The 20,795-nt window shown below is 37.0% G+C and overlaps 1 protein-coding gene across 1 annotated transcript in view; it reads left to right on the top strand.

The window, feature by feature from the left end:
- LOC143392514 (guanine nucleotide-binding protein G(q) subunit alpha) overlaps window positions 1-20,795 on the top strand; it is a 287,083-nt gene that overhangs the window by 143,240 nt on the left and 123,048 nt on the right. The gene's annotated exons all lie outside the window — the stretch shown is intronic.

The following is a 20,795-nucleotide window of genomic DNA, read 5'->3' as shown; positions in this document are numbered from 1 at the left end:
ATAATCAACCCAATAATGTACATATACCTTAGAAAATGATCCATGTTATGGGAACAAAATAGATAGTAGTGTAAGGGGGATAAGACATGTGGTCCAAAGTGAAGTTGTTGGCCTCATCAAGACATTAGCATTTGGGCCAAGATCTCCAGGAGGGGAAGGAGGAAGAGGGAGAAAGCATGCCGACCTATATGGTTAACCTGGCAGGGATTTACCAGAAACAAGGCCCTTAGGCAGGAACATGCTATGATTCAGGATTTAAAGGTGACTTTCCTGGCCTTTGAGGTATTGTTGCATATGTATAAGCACAGTCCCAGAATGGATTTAGCGCTGGTTTCTACCTTGATTGTGCTCTTCTAAAAGCATTCTACTCAGCCACAAGCCTGTTATGCAGGTGTAGATCCTTGGAAACATGTACTTTCCATGCATCGAAAAATGTAAAACACACTCCCATGCACACCCTTAGCACAGGTAAACATAGAAAATGAATTAGTACCTAAAAGAAATAAAATACTCTCCATGATGAATGACGGTTCTTTTTGCATACAGATAAATAAAATGTTGGGGTACCATGTGAAATTAATAAAGTAGGCTTTCTAAAATGAAAGTATGTTCCAGCAAAATATCTAGACTTATTGACAGTCTTCTAAACTGTGTGAGAAAAGGAATAAATTATTCCATTTGGAGTTCAGTGGAACTCTTAAAAATTGTTATAAATACCTAAGTGCTAAAGGTTCAGCCAGGATATCTTTCTGAACTCTTTCCAATTTTACAGCAGAGGAAACTGAGGCCAGGTACTTCAAGGGCTTGCTCCCAAGCTGGTGTGAAGCACTGTTGTTTCTGTAAGCAGGTTCATGTCTTCTTCATAAAGCTGTGTGCTCTGTTTCAAGGAAGGTCTCTCTCAGAGCCTCTGTCTCCATCAAGGGCTGATTGATGAATACATTTCAAAAATACCATCAATTATGAGATAATATCCTATCACCTTTTCTTGAAGAGATCATTGATTTTCTGCTCTTCATTGTGCTGTGTGACATGCTTGGACACTAAATGAATCCCCGAACTTTGTGTTTTTCTTGAAAATGTAATGCACACTTTGTGAAAACCACACAGGGCCTAAAATAAACTGATGGGGATAATCTAGGTCCAGCCACATAGCAGAACCCAAAAAGTAGAATTTAATTTCAACCTCAGAACTGGTTAGAAGAGATTTTTCAGATTAGTTCTGATTTGTTTTTGACCTAAATCTTCACCTCAAGCATTCCAACAATATATTTTTGAATTCATAATGTTTATTTAAAAAAATATCTTAGGCCTTGTTCACAAATATCTTTTAGATATTTAATTATTTGTCAAGAAAATAATCATCAAAGCTAGAATTTGCCTGTATGGTAGGACTGAGCAGATATTGCACATGTGTCTGGTAAGAATAAACCAGCATTTGGTAAGAACAATTTTAGGAGGACTTGGTACAGAATTTTTTAAATGCCCATTTTTAGAATTTGAGCTTGAACTGCAGTCCTTTCCCATATTTTTCCAAATTTTTCAGACTCTTAAATTTCTTTGTCTTAATGTCTTACTCTAAGTCTTTATCTTAAAATATCTGTCTTGAATTTTTTTCTTACTACACCTGAAATACATCTCAGTTTTCACTACTTTCCTCTTTTTCCTGGGAGCTCTACTATTATGATTTTTTAAAATAGAATAGTTAGAAATTAAAGAGTAGTCCTGGGAGATCTAAAGAAGTCAGCATATTAAGTGATTTTATGGCCCAGTAAGTGTACTAGTGTTTTATGTACAGTGTATTGAATTTCAAAAATCTTGTCTACTAAGTGTACTATCCCTATGTTAGAGATAAACTCACATAGTATGTGAAACACAGAGGTGATGTCCAGACCTCAGTTATTTTGAATTAAAAGCACATAATTTTCCAGTCTTTCCTTTCTCCTCCCCTTTTTACCATTACCTTGGGCCATTTTCCCTAAATTGAGTTTTAAAATTTTGAGTTGGATCAGTTTTTTTCTGTTTGGAAGGGTTTCTGAATAAAATAAAATTAATTCCTCCACTGCTTTGCATAGTTCCTACCAGAGAGCCAGAACTTTATCCATCTCACACTCCTGGGAACTGGCAGCCAAGGTAGAGACTAAACAAAAACAGCCTTTCATTGAACAATTATTTATTGAACATAACACCATGTTCTAAAAACTATGCTGACTGCGGAGGTTAGAGGGGAGAGTGAAATCTTCCTGCTTCTGTACTTGTGGAACATCCAGGCAGTGGAAAGAGGAACATGGTAAATGTGATGAAGAAGTGAGAGGGGAAAGCAAAGGGTGTGTGGAAGAGGGTTAGAAGTCCAGCCTTCATCAGTGGAATAGGCTGAAGATGCTCTGGGTGTACTTGGTGGAGGTAATAGACCTTCAACTGCAGGGCAGTAAATAAAAAAAATCATAATAAGAAAGATAAATGGGCATTGCAGATGGGGCTGTACTGTTTGCAGTGCTGTGTAATTAAACCCATTTGCCTTTCTCTCAATACAAACGGGTTATGCCTGTTAACCAAACCCAATAAAAGATACTGTTCAACCAAGTTCTTATCACTTTACTGTTTTAAGTACAGAATTGAATCATAATAGTTTTTGTGTGTGTGTGTGGGAGGGGGGAAGGGATACTGGGGATTGAACTCAGGGGCATTCAACCACTGAGCTACATCCCTAGCTCTATCAGCCCTATTTTGTATTTTATTTAGAGACAAGGTCTCACTGAGTTGCTTAATGCCTCACTTTTGTTGAGGCTGGCTTTGAACTCATGATCCTCCTGCCTCAGCCTCCCAAGCTGCTGGGATTACAGGTATGCACCACTATGCCTGGCTCATAATAGTTTATAGGACAATTATTAATTAAAGCAGTTATAGTAATTCTTATCACTCTCCTCCTCAAATAACAAGCTTCTTTTTGGGGAAAGTATACATTTATTACCTACTTTTTTTCCCACCTGGTAGAGTCCTCTAATTTGAAAAATAATGCAGCACAATGAATATATGGAGTCCATACTTGAAAATATGTTAACCTGTTCGTCAACTGATAGTCCAACCCAAGTTTCAAGTGTCTCATGGAAAGTACCAATGGACTTTTAAACTACTGTCCTTATTACATGGGATGCTGACAGAGCTATTTCTGTTTCTGAAACTATTGTACATGGTATTCATAGCAGTAGAACAGATTTCATGAGAAACTGGTAGTAACAGTAATAAGCTTCACAATGACGGTCTCTGTGACATAGAATATGGAATCTTGAATTATACTAGAGTGCACAATGTTTAAATGTTCTTTGGAGAAAGTTGGTCTGCAGACTAACGTGAGCCACATGAGGTACAGAAAAACAACACAATGGACTGCAGTGCCCCATTCATTCGTAGGACTTTCAGATCATTCTTGGGAATGTCAGTATTGAAAATGGTTCATCTCGAGTGCTTCTAAGTATGAATGTTTTGGCAGAATGTTGAAAATCAATATAGTTGAAGATTTATTATGTTTAATTTACGACATCATAGAAGGGAAAATCTATTTTAATTGATTTTTCCTCAGTTACTCTGTGTGGAGAAATTTTGACCTTTTAAGGTTCTATTCTGTGGTTAAGAGGTAACGAAAGTAAAGTTGAGGGTATGGCTATTACAAATAGCTCACATGCCTACAGCTCTCCACAGTTTTGAATTGCTTTCCCAGAGATGAGAATTGAAGCCTGCCCACTGATTCATGACTGAGTGACCTGGGGCGAGTCCCACTTTTTTCTGTAAAATAGGAATACTAATACTTACCTTATAGGGTTATTGGGAGGCTCAGAAGAGATAAAGATCAAAGGAGAATTCATGTCCAGCACTTAGCATAATGCCTGGCACCTAGTAAGTAAGTCCCCTCAGAAACTTTGCTAAAAACAGTGGATTTAGGGCAGTTCTGGGAAGGAGCTGTGTTGGCCTCTGCTTGTTTTAGAGTTGTAACAGCAGCAGCAGTGGCAGTAATAGATCCTGTCTAGGAACAGGCAAAATACCAAATGCTCTATGTTTGTTATTTCATTAACATTCAGCAACCTTTGTAAGAAAGAAAGTTTGTTGTCATTCTGTGGAAGAAAGTAATTAAGCAACTTGCCCAATCTTCCCTTGATAGGGGCATGGCTGGTGATAGAAAGTTAACCCAGACTTGGCTGAAGAGGTCTTCATTGCAGTCAGTCACATTACTGCCCACAGGAACAGAAGCTCTGCATCAGTCCTGTTCCCTAGGGAAGGAGCTAGATACTTCCTCATAGGCGGCCTAGAGGAAGAGTATGCATTCTGTGCCTGAGTTCACTTGGGGCTTGGCTCTGCTGATTCTCCTCACTAGTTCGCTCAATATTTCAGGGGCTATTTTTATGTACATTGGGAAGTACAAATGGCAAATATTGTTTATTTTTTATTTCTATCCATGATATAGTATGAAATGAATAATAATCCTTGTGGCATGCAGATGTGGCAGAAGATTGTACAGGTGCTATGTGTGCAACTGGATTTTGGAAAATACTGCTGCCTACCAGGCACTATTCAATTTGTAGGTTTCTCTCTTTGTTTTTTCCACTTTTCTTTCAGCCAGACTTTCCCCTCCACCTCCTGCTGAAAAATAGCAATGGTGAGTTAAAGTAGTTAGTCTAATTATGGTATGAGAATGGGTGGGTGGACAGAAATTTGTTTGATTTCTGTCAACCTCTGCTGTCCAGCAAGGCCTTCCTGTTTTAGCACTCTATTTGAGAGGTTCCCACTGTGTACAAGATGGAAATGTGAAGGAATGCCTTCAGCTTTTGGCCTCTGTGATTCTTGTAATTACCAGGAAAAGGGGATCTGGTTTATGAGTGTTGTTTCTGAAGCTCACTATCGACATTATACTTGGCTCTGATCTGTGGGCGGCCATTTTCCATGGCGTTTCCCCATTCCCAAGAGCTCCATGGAGATCATATTTGCGGGAAGCAAATCTATAAAGTAATTAGCGGATAAGTAGATGGACCTACCTGTGGTGACCACCCAGGCTCTCAGCCTAATAGCTTGTCTGTGTGGCTGGTGACTCCTGCCAGAGATCTGTGGGGAGAGTTAGCATGACTAATGGTGGCTGAGCCTAGTGAGAAAATAAATTATATTTGTGTGTACCCTAATTCTAAAGAGGAAGATGTAGATTTAATGTAGCTGTTTGCCTTTTGACTAAAGAGGTTCACGGAGGCTGTGCAAAGGATTTAAATTTCTGACAACGGTGGAAGTAGTTCTAGGATATAGCAGCTGACCATTTTTAGATTGAAGGTATGTGAGGGACGTTAGTTATTTGAAGCAATCATGAAGTCATCTCTTCTTTCCTTTGCAGTTTTCAGTAATCTGAATGGGTCAAATAATCACCCTGAACCAGACTGGAGAGGTGAGGGGGTCGCTTACTGTCTCACCCTTTCCTGTGTCACTCATTGGGAGCTTTTCTCCATTTGAGAGGAGTGTTTTAAAATTCAGATGGATTTCTTACTGTCAGCAGAAACAGTGGCAACTTCAAGAGGCTTCAAAGGACGTGGGCAGAGACCCTTGCCCCAGAGTTTCTCTTTGGACAACTTGAAGTGACCATTTTCTTTCTTTTAAAGCTCTTGGTATCTATCTTGGCATCTAATTTTATCTTCAGATCCCTAGGCTGGTGGGTTAAAGGGGAATGTAGTGTGTAGCTTGGAGGAGGTGAAAGAAAAAGTGTCCGGGGACCTGAGCCACTGTGCTACAAGTCCTTGCCTAGGCCAGCAACAGGCAGCAAGCATTCCAGAGATGGAAATGCCCCTGTGAAAAAAGACTCATTTTATCTTCTTCATGGACTTTCCTAAAGCCAAGTCAGAGCCTAACACACTATGTGAAGTGCTTTTTTCTTTATTCGACAAAAAGGCTTAACAGAAGCCTTGAGGTGTACTAGTAAGAACCTCCATGATCATGAACTCTGAATGCAAATGCACTAGGCATTTGTTTCTGCCCTTAATTGAATACCTAGGCACAATGATGCTTTTGGACATCTTGCATTTCCTCTGCACCTGACCCAGAAGCAGTCTTGGATGACTTCCCTTGTCTTCTTCCACACATAATTTATTCTTCCTGTCTTCCTCCTCATAGCCATTCTACCTGTCCTTATTCTTATTCCTCAGGAAATGCCACTAAAACAAACCATCTGCCAACAAGCTCCTAAATGCATTGCTTTCACTAAAAGAAGTGCAGCTTTTGTGATTGAATTTCTACATATGCTTTCATTTGGGGTGGAAATTCCAACTTCTGGGAGTACTGCAAATAAATATAAAATAGAAATTTCTGCTATTGGTCCTGTTAAAGAGTACATAAGCATTTATTTCCCTGGTGGATAAAGTCAAGCATCAAAAAGGATAATAAATACAATAAGGCTCATTTCCTTTTTGTACCCATCCACCCAGTATGTATCAGCTGGTATACCTTACATGTGAAAATAGATAAGATATTTCACTGTGCTGGCAAACATCTCTTCACCACTGTGATTGCAATTCTGTTTCTATTCTTTAGCTAGCTTGGGCTAAATCGGGTGTTTGAGTGTTGTAACATCCCCAGGATTAAACCCCAGGGAATGAATACAAAACCATATTCTGTTGTACTTTCCAGTACATTCTTCCTTCCAGAGAAGCAAATTTGCTTTTTCTTCCCTTCCTCTAGAGCCTTTATGGGAATATTCTCAAGACCTAGAATTTCTTCTTATTCTCCTTCAAGCCAGACTCTACCAGATTCTTCTTCCAGACTCTACCTTGGACTTGATGTTCTTTTTGCATCAGTAAAGTGCACTGACCATTTGAAAAACCTTCATGTGTGTTGTGTTGGTTTCTTTCATGTGTCTTTGTATTGTACCTATACAGAGGCTGGCTGGTTGTTAAAAATACAGAAATAGGAGTCAGAAACTTTGAAAGGCTTTATATGTGTGACCTTGGCTACAGTGTCCCCCATCTGTGAGTTGGAGAATAATCTCTTTCAGGCAATTGCACTCATTTGTAGTCAAGTATCAAAATATGTTATTATGTGTTTAGTAATCTGTACCTCATAATGAATTATATGTTTATGGCTTCCCTGAAGTGAGGGACAGTTTCTTATGTAGCAAATCTGTATCATATGTACATTTAGCATGTATAAATTTGATTTTCCTGTAGTATTCCCTCTGAAGCTGTGCCTTGACTTCATTGTTTAGGGAGGGAAACCTATACCTGAAATGTTAACAGAAACAAAAGAAATTATTTTTTGGCTTTTAAGCTTCTAACAATTTAGATCCTACTAGTTTAGTGATTTTATAGGAATTTTCACAGGTAATTTTGAGCATATGTAATTTTTGAATGCTGAATTTACAACCAAACCACAGTACATGTACATAGTTCCAATTATTTAGGCCAGTGCTGAGTGGATGCTCAAGAAATATTGAGTAGCATATAATACAGCAGGAAGTTATAAGATTGACCCACAAGTAATAGCATTTCCCATTCAGGAAAAAGATCACTCCTAAGGAGATAATCTATTTTTATATGCATGTAGATGTCTAACTTCTGTTTGATTTGAAGGAATTTCTAAAACCCATTCTTTATTAGCCCTGGAATAAAATATTAAGTTCAGTATTCATGAGATCATTTAGGGCATAGGCAATGTTTTGTCAGAGTTTCAGTTGCTCTCTTACATTTGGCCATTTATGGAAATGCACACATACACCCTGGGGAAAGTCTAATGTTGCTCAGATAATAATTTTAAAAACCTCAAATTGTCCTATAGAAGGATTTTTTTCCTCTCATGGCTTCTGTCTCTGATAATAAACAACCATACATTTCTTATTCGTTCACCCAGATTAAAAAAAATCCTATAGTCCTTCTGTAAATCAGAAAAGAGTGACTTTTTTTTTTTTTTTTTTTTTTAAGTACACTTTGAACAACTGACACATCCTTATCACACCATCTGGGAGCTGAGGATGGTGGAGTCAGAACTTGAGAGCAAAGCCATGTGAGGGTGCTGAGAAGAGGAAGCACCCTGGGGAAGCAGTCTCTCAATACCTTGCCTCTGAAGGAGATATTAAAAGGGGTCAGAAAAACCTACGGTGTTGAAGACCCCCCTTTGAGATTTGGGCCCTGAAGATAATTTTTTAAATCCTAGTCTTAAAATCTGTCATGGCAGCAAATTACCTTAAAGGCATGTTGAAAAGAACCAAGAGATGTAGGGAAGGTAGGTATTTATTTTGTTCTTCCAGATATGTTTCTGACTATAGTTAATTCAAAGATCTGAAGAAGTTCCTACCGTCTTCCCACTCCTAAGGAGTCAGTGGTAGAGGATACTTTTGTGTCTGGCCTTGATTAATATGGACTTGGGGCACCCTCCTGGAAGGGGATGGTTTGTGCAGTAAGGTTCATTTGAAGAAGATTGAATCATCATGGCTTTCTTGAGCAGTACTAGATCATAAAACTGTGTAAGTAGGAAGTGGCCAAATCAAGGAGCATTTTACAGGCTGCACTGTGAAGTTTGTATTTTATCTTCAGAGCGTTAGAGTGCTCTTGCAAATGTTTTAACAGGGCAGTGATGCCATTATAGTAATATTTTAAAAGATTTAATTTCTGTTTTTATTTCTATGTTTATGTATAACGAACATGATTGTTTACCAATTCAGGTGACTAAATTATCCCAAGAAGGGGTAATTCAAAATTCCCCATAAGCTAATTACACTTATTTAGCCTTCTTGACCCATTTGATTATACTCCTATATATCCTGTTTTCTTTTAAAAATATTTAATCTGTCCCTGAAACACTGTGATAAACATAGGGAATATGACTTGTTAATTTTATCTTTCTTCCTCAGATACTCTCTCCTTAAACATTTAGTGATTAGAGCTAGTTATTCCCACTGTGAAAGAAAATGGGTTAACATTGACGACGACGAGTAGAAATAAAATTTTCTGTCTTCATTTTATCAGTTTATCCTACAAATCATGTGGCTTAGCTTCCTTTCCAGAATATCAGTTCTCTGTGTTTTTAAAAAAATGAATAATTACTGCATGATTGGAAATGAAATTATATATTAAGAAATACTGATAATGAATGGGAGATGATTGAAGACAGTGTTCAAAAAATAAAACACATGGACTGGGTTCATAAATGTAGCTTGTTTCCTGATATTTAGTATTCATATATCTTAAAAGAGTTAAATTGTATATTGAAAGCATAAAATTTTTGGAAATATCATAATTTAGGAAGAAACAATCTATTTCTTCACTGATTTGTAAAGTTTGTTATGTTTCAACAAAGGTTGATGACTTTTTGTTTGTAAAGTATTGTTATAGATGTGTAAAATGTGACATCGACAGTAAACACCAAGAATGTTTGGTTTGAATAGATTTTTTTTGGAAAGTATGACCATAGAGTTGACCTGAGATTGAGTTGATTTAGTAATATGAGTTGCTATTATTTTTATTACTAAGAAATGTCTGTTTAGTTTACACATAGTTATAGCATATTTGTGTACTGTATATTGTGATATATTCTTATGATGTACATCCTGATATATGTTGATGGTTTTCCTTGTTGCATCTATGATAAGGAAGTAGGTCAGAGTATGGGCAAACTCATGACTATTCAGTTTTGCTCAAGGGTAATAAAATTGAGGTCTGAAAGGCATGATATTTATGTTCATGACTCGTAGATTTGCATAGACAGACACTGCAAAGCTAAGTTGTTGGTCAACGATAAGTGATTTATGCCCATAGTCCTTCTAGAAGGGGCTTCATGATGATAGGGTTTGGAAAGGCTTTGATTCCGGTGTACCCTTTTTAGACCTGACTCTACTCCTTTTTCATCATTTTGTGAATAATCCAGATTGTGTGGTCTGGTTCTCAATGGCATGAACCCAGAATTCATAGAAAGGGCTACACTGGAGAGTCAGGATTGTTTACCTTCATGTGTGTTCTGTGTAGTTTCGTACCTAGCTGTTACATTTCACTTCATTCACAAAGGAAGACTTCTTTTCTCCTCAGGGCCACTTGGTCATGGAATCATATCATGGGTCGAGTCCAACATGCTTTCCTTTTGTTGACCATGCTCCATTTGCACACTGTGCAGTTTCTGTCATGTGAATATAATCTTAATAAATGATGATATGACTGCAACATTTCAAACCAGACATTCAATTAATAATGTTTTAGTAAGACCCTATTATATATCTAGGGCACAACTCTGGGACTTATTGGAGATCTTTTATTTCTCTATTAATAATAGCCATGAAAAGAAGAGAATTTTAAATGGTTTAAAAGGAGCAAAAATAATGTAAATTAGAAGTACTTTAGAAAAGGAAAACAATATTTGTGATGTAAGGAATTTAGAACCTGGTGCTGGCTTCTATGGAATTTTCCATTTAGTTAAGGGAAGATGAAGGAATAACTAAACTAACAAAAAAGTCCTGATGTATTGATGGGCCAAAATGATTGGCACATGAGTGGTCTGAGAGTAGTTCTGTTTTATTTATATTTTTTCTTTTTTGCAGTGCTGGGTATCAAACCCAGAACTTACACATTGCTAGGTGGGTGATTTACCATTGAGCCACCCATACCCAGTCCCAGAAACTCTGTTTTCAACTAGGGTGGTCTTCAAACTCAGTAACTGCTTTAAAATTCAGTATGGAAAATAATCTTTTAATTCTCAGTCTAAGATTACAAAACATGAATATATTTTTCTTTTAATTTGTAAAAAAGTTTTTAAGTTGATCCATAATATAAATATATTCAAAAATACTGTGTACTAATTAATAACTTTTTTAGAAAATACTCTAGATGACTACCACTATTTTTCCAAAAAAGGTATCATATGCCTTCATTTTAGAAGTTTGTATTTTAATTTAGACAAAACTTCGATCGAATTTTATATTAGCTAATTTCTATGCTTATGTTCATTTTTCAGCTTGAGATAGTAATGTTTAATATACATTTTAACAACTGCTCAGTTTTTATATTTTTTTATAATTTATTGCAGTATGCATCTATCAAGTTATTGTGTGAAATTTTTAGAGAAGTACTCTTGATTGGGTTATTTTGTTAATCAGTATGATTACTATAGTTGAGTGATAATTTACTTAGCTTCAATAGTCAAAAAGGAACAGTGAGATTGTAAGTAACCATCTTAACTATGGTATAGCTTTATTTTTATTAAAAAATAATTTAAATCACTGCCCATCCCTTTTTTTTTATCAGCTATTTGTAAATAATTGTGATGAAGAAGAAGTAATCAAGTGTGATTGCTCCCTCTCTTTCCAGGAATATTAGAATCAAATATAATTATCTGTGTCCTCATGGAACTTCATATAAATTAATAAGATATTAGCAGTTTAATGTATACAGTTAGCTCTTTATATCCATGGGTTCTGCATCTTTGGATTCAACCATCTGTAGATTGAAAATATTCAGGAAAAATTTTCATCTGTACTAAAAATGTACAGACCTTTTACCCTTGTCATTATTCCCTAATCAACTCAGCATAATAATTATTTATGTAGTAGTTACATTTTAAGTATTATAATTAATCTAGAGATAATTTAAAGTATACAGGAAGGATGTACCTAAGTTATATGCAGATATTTGAGTATATGTGGATTTTGGCATCCGAGGTGGGTCCTGGAATCAATTCCTCAACCCAATACTGAGGGATGACTGCATATTCCTCTGGAATGGTAGGCTTTCCTAGAGTTGAGATTGTGTTCTTCATCATCATTTTATTCTCAGCACCTGAAATAGTACCCAGCACAGAGTATTCTTTAGCAACCCTTGACTGAATGAATGAAATAAGAAGTATTTCTAAAGCTAATTTCTAATCAACCTCATCTAACCTTTTATTGTTTTTAAGCATTTATCTTAGAATACAAGAGTTGGAACAATTATTAAAGGTATTTAATTTCCTTTCTTATGGATGGAAGAGAGCTGAGATCGAGATACAGAATTAACTTGCCAAATGACACAGAGTCAGTGTCTGGTAGAGCTGGGCATCTTGTTCCCACCTCACTCCTGCCACTCTCTGTGGACCACTCAGCCATCTCTTCAACAGTTAAATGTGTTATGTGGTTGGCCATTCTGCTTTTCCACGTTCTGTTCTGAGGACTTTGCTCCTTGGTATTTATAGTGTTAGCTGGGTTATCCAGAACAACACTTTATAAACAAGGCTGACATCTAGGGTAGCCAGAAAGTTGCCGAAGTTTCAGGCTGCAGATATAATGCAAATAGCTTTCTTACTATATAAGTTTAGCAAGTTCACAATAATGTGTAGGGGAGGATGAGAAAAGTAACCCTTTTATTTCCATGATATTATGGGTCACATATTGTTTCTTAATGAATATTCTGAAAAAGTGTACACAAAGTGTATGCATTTTGAACTGATATTTGAACTGATATTTATACCATCTCTTTTTTTTTGGGGGGGGGGCACTAGGGATTGAACCCAGGGCCTGTGCATGCTAAACACAAGTTCTACCACTAAGTCAAATTGACTGTTAACTTGATGGTTGGCCTCAAGTAGCCTTCCAGGTAGAAAGAGTGGAGTGAGCTATTTGTTAAAAGAGAAGTACATTAATAGTTTACTGACAAATGTAGAAATGTCCTAGGATTAAATAAATTTGATGTTGTTTGCAACTTAGAGTAAAAACGAATTTATTTTCTTTTGTTAGAAAAAAGCTGAACAATGAGGTTGTAGGGCATGATTCTGAGTTCCAGAAAGGGCACTCTCAAAATGCCTTAAAGTAGAGTTTATTTACAAAGGGGCTGGCTCCAAAGGTATAGGCTTAGGAACCAGCTGGGAGATGTGGGGATCCGGTAGCAGTATTTTGCCTCTCCTGTGCCGGAAAGGAGAATGTGAAACACACTTGGAAAAGAATTTATTAGTTTCTTGTTGTTACTATAAGAAGTTACCAGAAACTTGGCAGTGTAAAGCAACATGGGACTTCTGGAAGTCATAAGTGTGAACCGGGTCATAACAGGCCAAACTGAAGTTGTCAGCAGGGTTCTGTGCTCCTTTCTGGAGGCGCTGGGAGAGAACCCAAACACTGAAATAAGTAAAACACAGTAGATCTGATTACCTAGATAACCACTAAGTGATTGTTAGGTGGTTAATGTATGTAGTATGCATACACTGGCATGATGCATGTCCCAGGCAGGACAGAGTGAGACAGTATGAGGTTTCATTATGAGACTTGGAACAATGGGCAACTTAAAACTTGTGAATTGTTTATTTCTCAAATTTTTTATTTAATATATTTGGACTGTAGTTTACTGTAGGTAACTAAAACCATAGAAGTGAAACTGCAGATAAGAAGGAACTACTCTTAAATGTTCTGCCTTCCAATCTTCTGCCAAGGTTTTTATACCAATGAATGGAGCTGAGAAGGCACAGGGACAGCATTGATGCTATATAGTCCATAGAGGGATCACATGGAGGAGGGAGAAGAGGGGACCAGGAGCACACTGAAGTTATTCCACCCAAGAACATTCTGGCTTTTTTTAATGTTTTTGTTTTTGAGTTGCAAACTTCTGGGCCCAAACAATCCTCCCACCCTCAGCCTCACGAGTGCTGAGACTGCTGGTGCACACCACCATGCCTGGTGTCTTTCCAGGTCTTGTTTCCCAAAAGATCACTGATCTCAGAATGGTTTTCTAGTTGGTCATTGTTAATAAGATACCTATCATTGAGCCATATTATTGTTTTGCATTTCAGCTTGTTTCTCTTTTTTTGTTTTCAAGTATTTAGTAATTATTCCTTAAGTGAGTCCACCTATTGTTACATCATGCTGTTAAGAGAAGATACATGTGTATTCACAGAGACCTGGAATTTTTCTGTTGCCCCATGCTTCCCCCTGTCAATGACATTACTTGGTGAGGCCTCCAGAGGCCTCTCAAGGTGTTTTCTCTTCCTATATTGACAGTCTAGAAACATTGTAGCACAGTGTTCCTGAATGGGAGCACTGTAACATTTGGGAGAGGACTAATCTTCCTTCAGTGGGTACTGCCCATTCTGTTGCAGGATATTTAAAATTCTTGGTCCTCAACTATTCAGTGTAAGTAGTACTCCAATGTCATTGCAGTAAAGAAAATACCTTTGGAAGCTGGTGGTGGTGATCATCCTTCATTGACAATTCCAGCAGTGAGGTGGGTAATTTTAAGAACCAGACTAACCTCCCCAATCTCGAATAAATTAGTGTCTCCCAAACTTGATTTTCTCATCTATAAATCAAGGATAATAATGGTATCTGCTTCTTCAGATTGCAGGAAAGCATACGAGGTATATTTCTGGAGCATTGTCTGGTGGGGAAATCATTCAGAATTCTGGACTGCCTGAGCCCCAGCATTGAGAGCACATGGAAACCAGATACTGGTGAAGCTGCCTTTACTGGCTAATTGCACACCAACCCTGTCTGACCCCATGTGTACTCCACCAGGGCTGTGCTTCTGAGAAATCTAGATTTTGCACTATGAGAGCCTTGATAGGAGCTCTCAGCCTAAGAATATTTTATGACTTTTGTTACATGTGCAAGAATATAAAATTAGCCTCCTTTGAAAAATTTTGCATGAAACCACACTTAATCCTTTTTTAACCTTCCTCCTATAAAGGATAAATTACAGATGTCTTTGCATTTATTTAGGGACTTTTTTTTCTCAAAAAGTTAAATGTTTTTACCACTACATTCTTCACTAAATCCAGCATAAAATATAATTTTGCTAACTTACAAGTGGCTTGCTGAGACCAAGTGTGCTTTCCTTTTTAAGGCTCACAATAGCTGCATGATAGGTTCATCCTACATAGCTAGCCTTAGACTTCTACATAGCTGGCCTTAGACTTCATTGCTTCTATCTGGAAGGTGCTAGTGTAAAGGTACTTTATATATATATATATATATATATATATATATATATATATATATATATATATACACATACATACATACATATACACACACACACACACACACACACACATATATATATATATATATATATATATATATATATATATATAAAATCTTGGTTTCCATTTAAAAAGTGCTGTTCTACATTCTATCCATATCTACAAATGAATATACAAATGGAGCTAATTTTCTTTTTTTTTTTTTTATTGGCTATTCAAAACATTACAAAGATTGCAGAATCACATCGGTTACACATTCACATCTAATTTTCTTGACCTTTCGATTTTTGTTTTAGTCAGCTTTTCACTGTTGTGACTAAATAACCTGATCAGAACAGTTTTGGGGAAGGAAAAGTTTATTTAAGCGCTCACAGTTTTAAGAGTTCTTAGTCCATAGAAAGAAAGCCTGCTCCATTCTTCAGGACTCAAGAAGCTAAACATTCCAGCTGAAGAGTGTGGCAGAGGGAAGTAGCTTACATGGTGATCCGAAAGCAGAGAGGTAGAAGAGTCAGATACAAATATATACCCAAAGCCACACCCCAATTCCCACCTCCTCCAGCTATACCCTACCACTTGAGTTACCACTCAGTTAATGTCTATCAGGGGATTACTTCTCTGATTTTGTTAAGACTCTTATAACCCAAACATATCTCCTCTGAAATTTCTTTGCTTTGTCTCACACATGAGCTTTTTTTTTGGGGGGGGGGGGCGGGGGGTACTACATCTAAACCATAACAATCTTCTTATAACTGTGAGTCTTAAAGTTACCAGGGTTTAGAGTTGATGTCTTTAAGTTAAAATACCACCAATGTTGATTTTTTTAAAAAATATTTTTGGCAGGACATGGACATAATAACTTTATTTATTTTTATGTGGTGCTGAGGATCAAACCCAGTGCTTTCCATATGCTAGACAAGTGTTCTGCCAGAGCCACGACCCCAGCCCCCACAACTGTATTTTTCTTTTAAAGATTCACACAAACAGAGGTGAATTAAAAAAAAAAAATACTGGTTTCAAGTTTTGTAGAAATGACTGATCAAACTGGATACATTTTTTAAATTATTGATTCTTTTTTAGTTATTCATGACAGTAGAATCCACTGTGATATAATTTTATAAGCATGGAATATATCTTATTCTAATTAGAATCCCATTCTTGTGGATGTACTTGATGGTGAGATTCACTCTGTTGTATTCATATATGTACATAGGAGAATTGTGTCAGATTCATTCTACTGAGGATATGCTTTTTATTATACACTGTGTAGCTAAACAGATAAATGGGTCAAAGTGTGGGATTGCTTTCATGAAATTATTAAATATACCATTTTTTCATGCTTCCCCTCTTCTGTAGGTAAGCAAAACAATCCATTAAGAGAACGAATAGAATAACTCTCCTTATTATACTGTAAGGATGTACATTTATTAGCTTTAATTTCTGAATGTGTGAAGGGTCATAGTCATGTTATAGAATAGAAATAAGAAAGGACTATGTACAAAGGGACTTGGGAAAACTGGGAGTTAGCATTAGAGCAGCTATTGGTACTCACACAAGTGATGTCAGCATGGGGGACCATTTGGGTAGAAGCAGGCAGGACTCTGCTACTATGATGTATGTAGGGCAAAATAGTCAAAGAAACGGGTATCAACAGCCAATGTGGTGTGGGCATGGTAAGATACTAACAGAAATGGGGAAATCTGGAAGAGGTCAAGGGAAGGAGTGAACTGACATGAGATGCCCACAGGCTCCTACAAAGCAATTTCAGGTGTTTTGGGGGTGGGTGAGGGCTGGAGAAGCAGGTGATTGTAGAGCTCAGAGAATGGCCACTGTGGTGAAAGCAGTTGGTGTGGAGAGAAAACATGTGGCTGGAGAGTGATCACACACAGGGGTCAGTTAAGAGCAGGGAAAGCAAAAGGGGAGAAAGGAGGCATGGCTGCAGGACCTGGTCCGAACAAGGCAGTATTTCCAAAAAGAAAGTGACTTCGGTGTCAGACACTATGGAGAAGGATCAAGACTGAGGAGAGGCAGTAGAGTGGTGTGCAGAGACCCCTAAATGGTCTGTATTGGTGCACTGAGAACAGATGGAGAGAGGGCAAAGAGAGAATAGTGAAGTGAAGACAGTCTCTGATTTGGTGGTGAAATGAAGGTATTAGTGATCACTACAAAATTAGCCCAATTAGGGGCTAATTTTCAGGAGTAGAGATCCCTCCTTTCCTGATTTTCTCACTGCTGTCGATGTAAAACATTGATCTACAACTGGGTCTGGTTGTGTTTTACATGGAAGAGCTGGCCCAGGTTGCATGGTGGTAGCCATGTCTCTGAATTGAGGCCCAGTAGTAGAAGTGAAACACAATCCATACTACTGCTGGGTCGGGAGACTCGATGCCATGACTGGGCCAGAGCTGATAGCCATTCCTTCCCCTAGACTCCTGCATCCTCCCTCCTGTGCTATTGGCAAGGTTGGGGTAAGCAGAGAGCAGAAAGGGAAAGCAGAAAGGGTAGATTCAAAGGCAGGTTTGTAATGGAAATGCTTCAGTAACTTTCCTACTTGGTACTTGCTCTCATCCATGGGCTCTTTGTAAATCAGGGCCTGGAACAAACAGACCTGACAGCTCTGTTTAAAAAAGCTTTTGGGGAGTTTGTAAGGAAATAAAAAGAAGCCTAATGCTATGTGAAACATGTAACCACATTTCAAAACTAGAAGGGAAAAAAGCCTTTATTGCCTTCTCATCATGCTTTGTCTATAAATTATTTTTTTCATTAAGTTAAACAGAAGAAAAGAAAATGGCCTTTTAAAGAGTAGAACGGTTTTCCTTTTATTTAACAGGCATTAGCACGCAGGGCAGGAATTTAGGTAGATACTGCCTTCTCTTCTTTCCTTTTAGGCAGAAGTCCTTTTAGGTTGAAATACAGTATGTAATACTGTGCATGATCTGCATCCCTGCAGGTTGAACAAAGATCTAGGTAAGAAGTGTAATTTTCTTAAAAATGGCAATTCTGTAATCTCACAGAGCTAAGACAAGAAGGTCCAGTTCTAGATGCCTGTTGAAAGTGATGGGATTTCACAACGGAGCATTCCATGTCTGGTAAAGAAAGGGGCCTGAGGTAACGAGGTGCTCATGCCAACAGTGATGCAGATTGGCATGTTAAAGTTTTTACTCACTTGATCTCTGATGGGTCTGGTTATTTCTGCCCTGCCTTGCCTAGAGTGCCCTGCTTTCCCATGGCATTAGATAGGTGGTAGTGGCATAGCATCACCAAGGTTAGCTCTGCTTTTCACAAGGAGCGAGGAGGCAAGGGCTCAGTGACAGAGGGAATTTGGAAGAGACATGGGTGCAGCACTAACACCTCTGATTCTACAGGCAATTTCTATTCTCTTCACAAAACTTCTTTTCAACTACACGAAGAAATATTTAAAAGAATGGCTGATATGATGTCATATTTAAGTAATTCTTTTATTTATTTCATGTTATTGTTTTTGTAAGGTTAAACAGTGAGGAAGAAACAAAGGCTTAATTGATACACAGCCTAATCATTCCTGGAGTAATTTTTAATTGCCTGCTGAGCAGACCCATTTAGAAATTACTCAGATTATATATCATAAAACACTTTTAAAATAATTACATTAAAAAATCTCCTTAAATTGGAAAGGTAGTCACTCCTATCCTTTCACTTCTACTGTAGTCATGTTGAAAGAGTTCAGTTTGTGTTTCCAAAGTCTAGGGTAAAGCCCAGTCCCCTTAAGAAGTTCTTCATCAGAAAATAATCTTTTAGATGTTACCTGCTGCCAGTTGTAACTTATTATGTATGAAATACTGATATAATTCACCTATTCAAAAAAAATCATTTCCCAGTTTGTTAAAAGATTGAGCTAATCTACTTAATTGCTTACTAGTAGTAATATACCCTCCAACAATCTTTCTTCATATAAGTATATATATATCATATGTATAATATATATATCTCCCAATTCCTTTATGCAACACATCAGTCATTCGCATGTGAAATGTTCATCTCCTTTTCTGAGGGCTACTGCAGTTGACTTTCACAGGGACAAGCAGAGTCCTGTGTCACTTGGAGGATCACTCCAATATACCGTAGATCACAGCCTCTGCCCACCGCAGTTAGAAAACAAAGCTGCTTGTGTAGGCCTGGGAATGCCTTTCTTTGAAAAGCTGTCATTGCCAATGCCAAAATAGAAGTGAAGTTTAGGTTACTTATCCATTCAACAAATATTTGATAGACCAAGTTCATGAACCAAAGCTAGTGCCAGGAATTAGTTGTACCCTGTGTTAGTTTTCTTTTGACTAGAAGAAAACTAGTTGTTCTTTTTGACTTGAAGTTTTATTGTATGTTTATGTTGACTAATGTATGTTTAAAATATAAGAACTAAATTAAGATGGTTTTCTGTATTTAATGAAAAATATAAAATATCTGTGGTTGCTTCTGATTGATTTACTTACATTGTGGTCCTCATATCATAGCCCAGCATGATGTTTATAGCAAATGGAAAATGACTTTTCTTTTGAGTTCATTTTATTGGATTTTATAGGTAGGTAGTGGAATTGAGTTCCACAGTGAAACTAAAACCTAGCTTCTTTGCTGTTAAATGTTTTAATAGGTGAGCATCATCAGCAATGGCATATCTTTTCTTGTTTCTGCATATTTATTTGTGGGATTTTTATTCCATGGTAAACATGTTCTATGTTTTCATGCGGTATAGACCTCATTTCAAAGAGGTTAAAGAGGAAAAAACAAAGAAGAGATAATGAGCTCATTAACAGGTATAGTAAGCAAAATCAAAATGTAGACCTGTAAATTATTCTCTGGGGATCTATTGATTTAAAACATAACTTGAATCTCTAGCCAAGAAGCATAAATGCTTTACTTTTTTGATGTGTGTTTATTTTTTACAAAAGTGGACATTTTTAAAAAATATCCTGTTCGTTGGTGTTTAACTAGGTTCCTTATATTTCTTTTAGTTTATTTGTATTTTCTATAATTGCTTTTAGTTTCTGAATTCTACTTTTTCTCAGTTCTCCTCCATTATGTCACTTTTATCTCTCTTCTTATTTTCTTTCTTCATTTCCAATTATGTTTTCAGATAAAATTTCTTTACTAAGATGCCATCTGACCATTTTTGTGATACAAAGCTATAGTTTCTTTTAGACTGAAACAGGGCACAATGGTCTTTTCACATGTCACTGAAGTCATTTCTGGGACAAGAGAAATAGCCAGTAACCAATAATAAGCCAACTACAGAACTTTATCATATATTCTTTCTTCCTCTTTTTTAAGTGTCCATGCCTCAGAAGGACTGATTATTTATTCCACGAAAATGTGTTTTCTTTTTTTCTGTTAAGCTTTTCTGTTTTACACAAAGCACTAAACTTTGGGGTAAGCAAATTTTGCATATTGTAATTATATTTATATTCTCTTAAAATAGAAGTGGTACTATTACCCTGGTATTATATATCACACCAACCTTTCAATTAATCCTGTACACCTTGTTCCTTATGGATTACATAAGGTGCACTACTTCGGCAGATTTGGAGTTTTGTGATTGTACTGGTTATAGCACAGAGGAGAAGAAGTAATCTTGACTTGGCCTCATTTCCTTAAAAGGCATTTGGATATTTGTTCATGAATGAGTAGGGCAGTCTAGTCTGGGGCTGAGAAAATAGAGTAAGCCTGAGCAAACCAAACCTAAAACAACTCATGAACTGTGCTTCTGCCTCTTAACTTTTGCCTAGTCTTTTCCTGTTATGAATCTACTCTTTCATTTCTTTTAATATTTCCTGATCATTTTCATAGCACACATTTCCATAATTTTGATTTTAAAATCGATGTAACTC

This window comes from Callospermophilus lateralis, chromosome 2, assembly GCF_048772815.1.
Source record: "Callospermophilus lateralis isolate mCalLat2 chromosome 2, mCalLat2.hap1, whole genome shotgun sequence".
NCBI classification, from domain to species: Eukaryota; Metazoa; Chordata; class Mammalia; order Rodentia; family Sciuridae; genus Callospermophilus; species Callospermophilus lateralis.
Note: the sequence above shows the minus strand (reverse complement) of the source record. Positions and strands in the feature narration are given on the sequence as shown.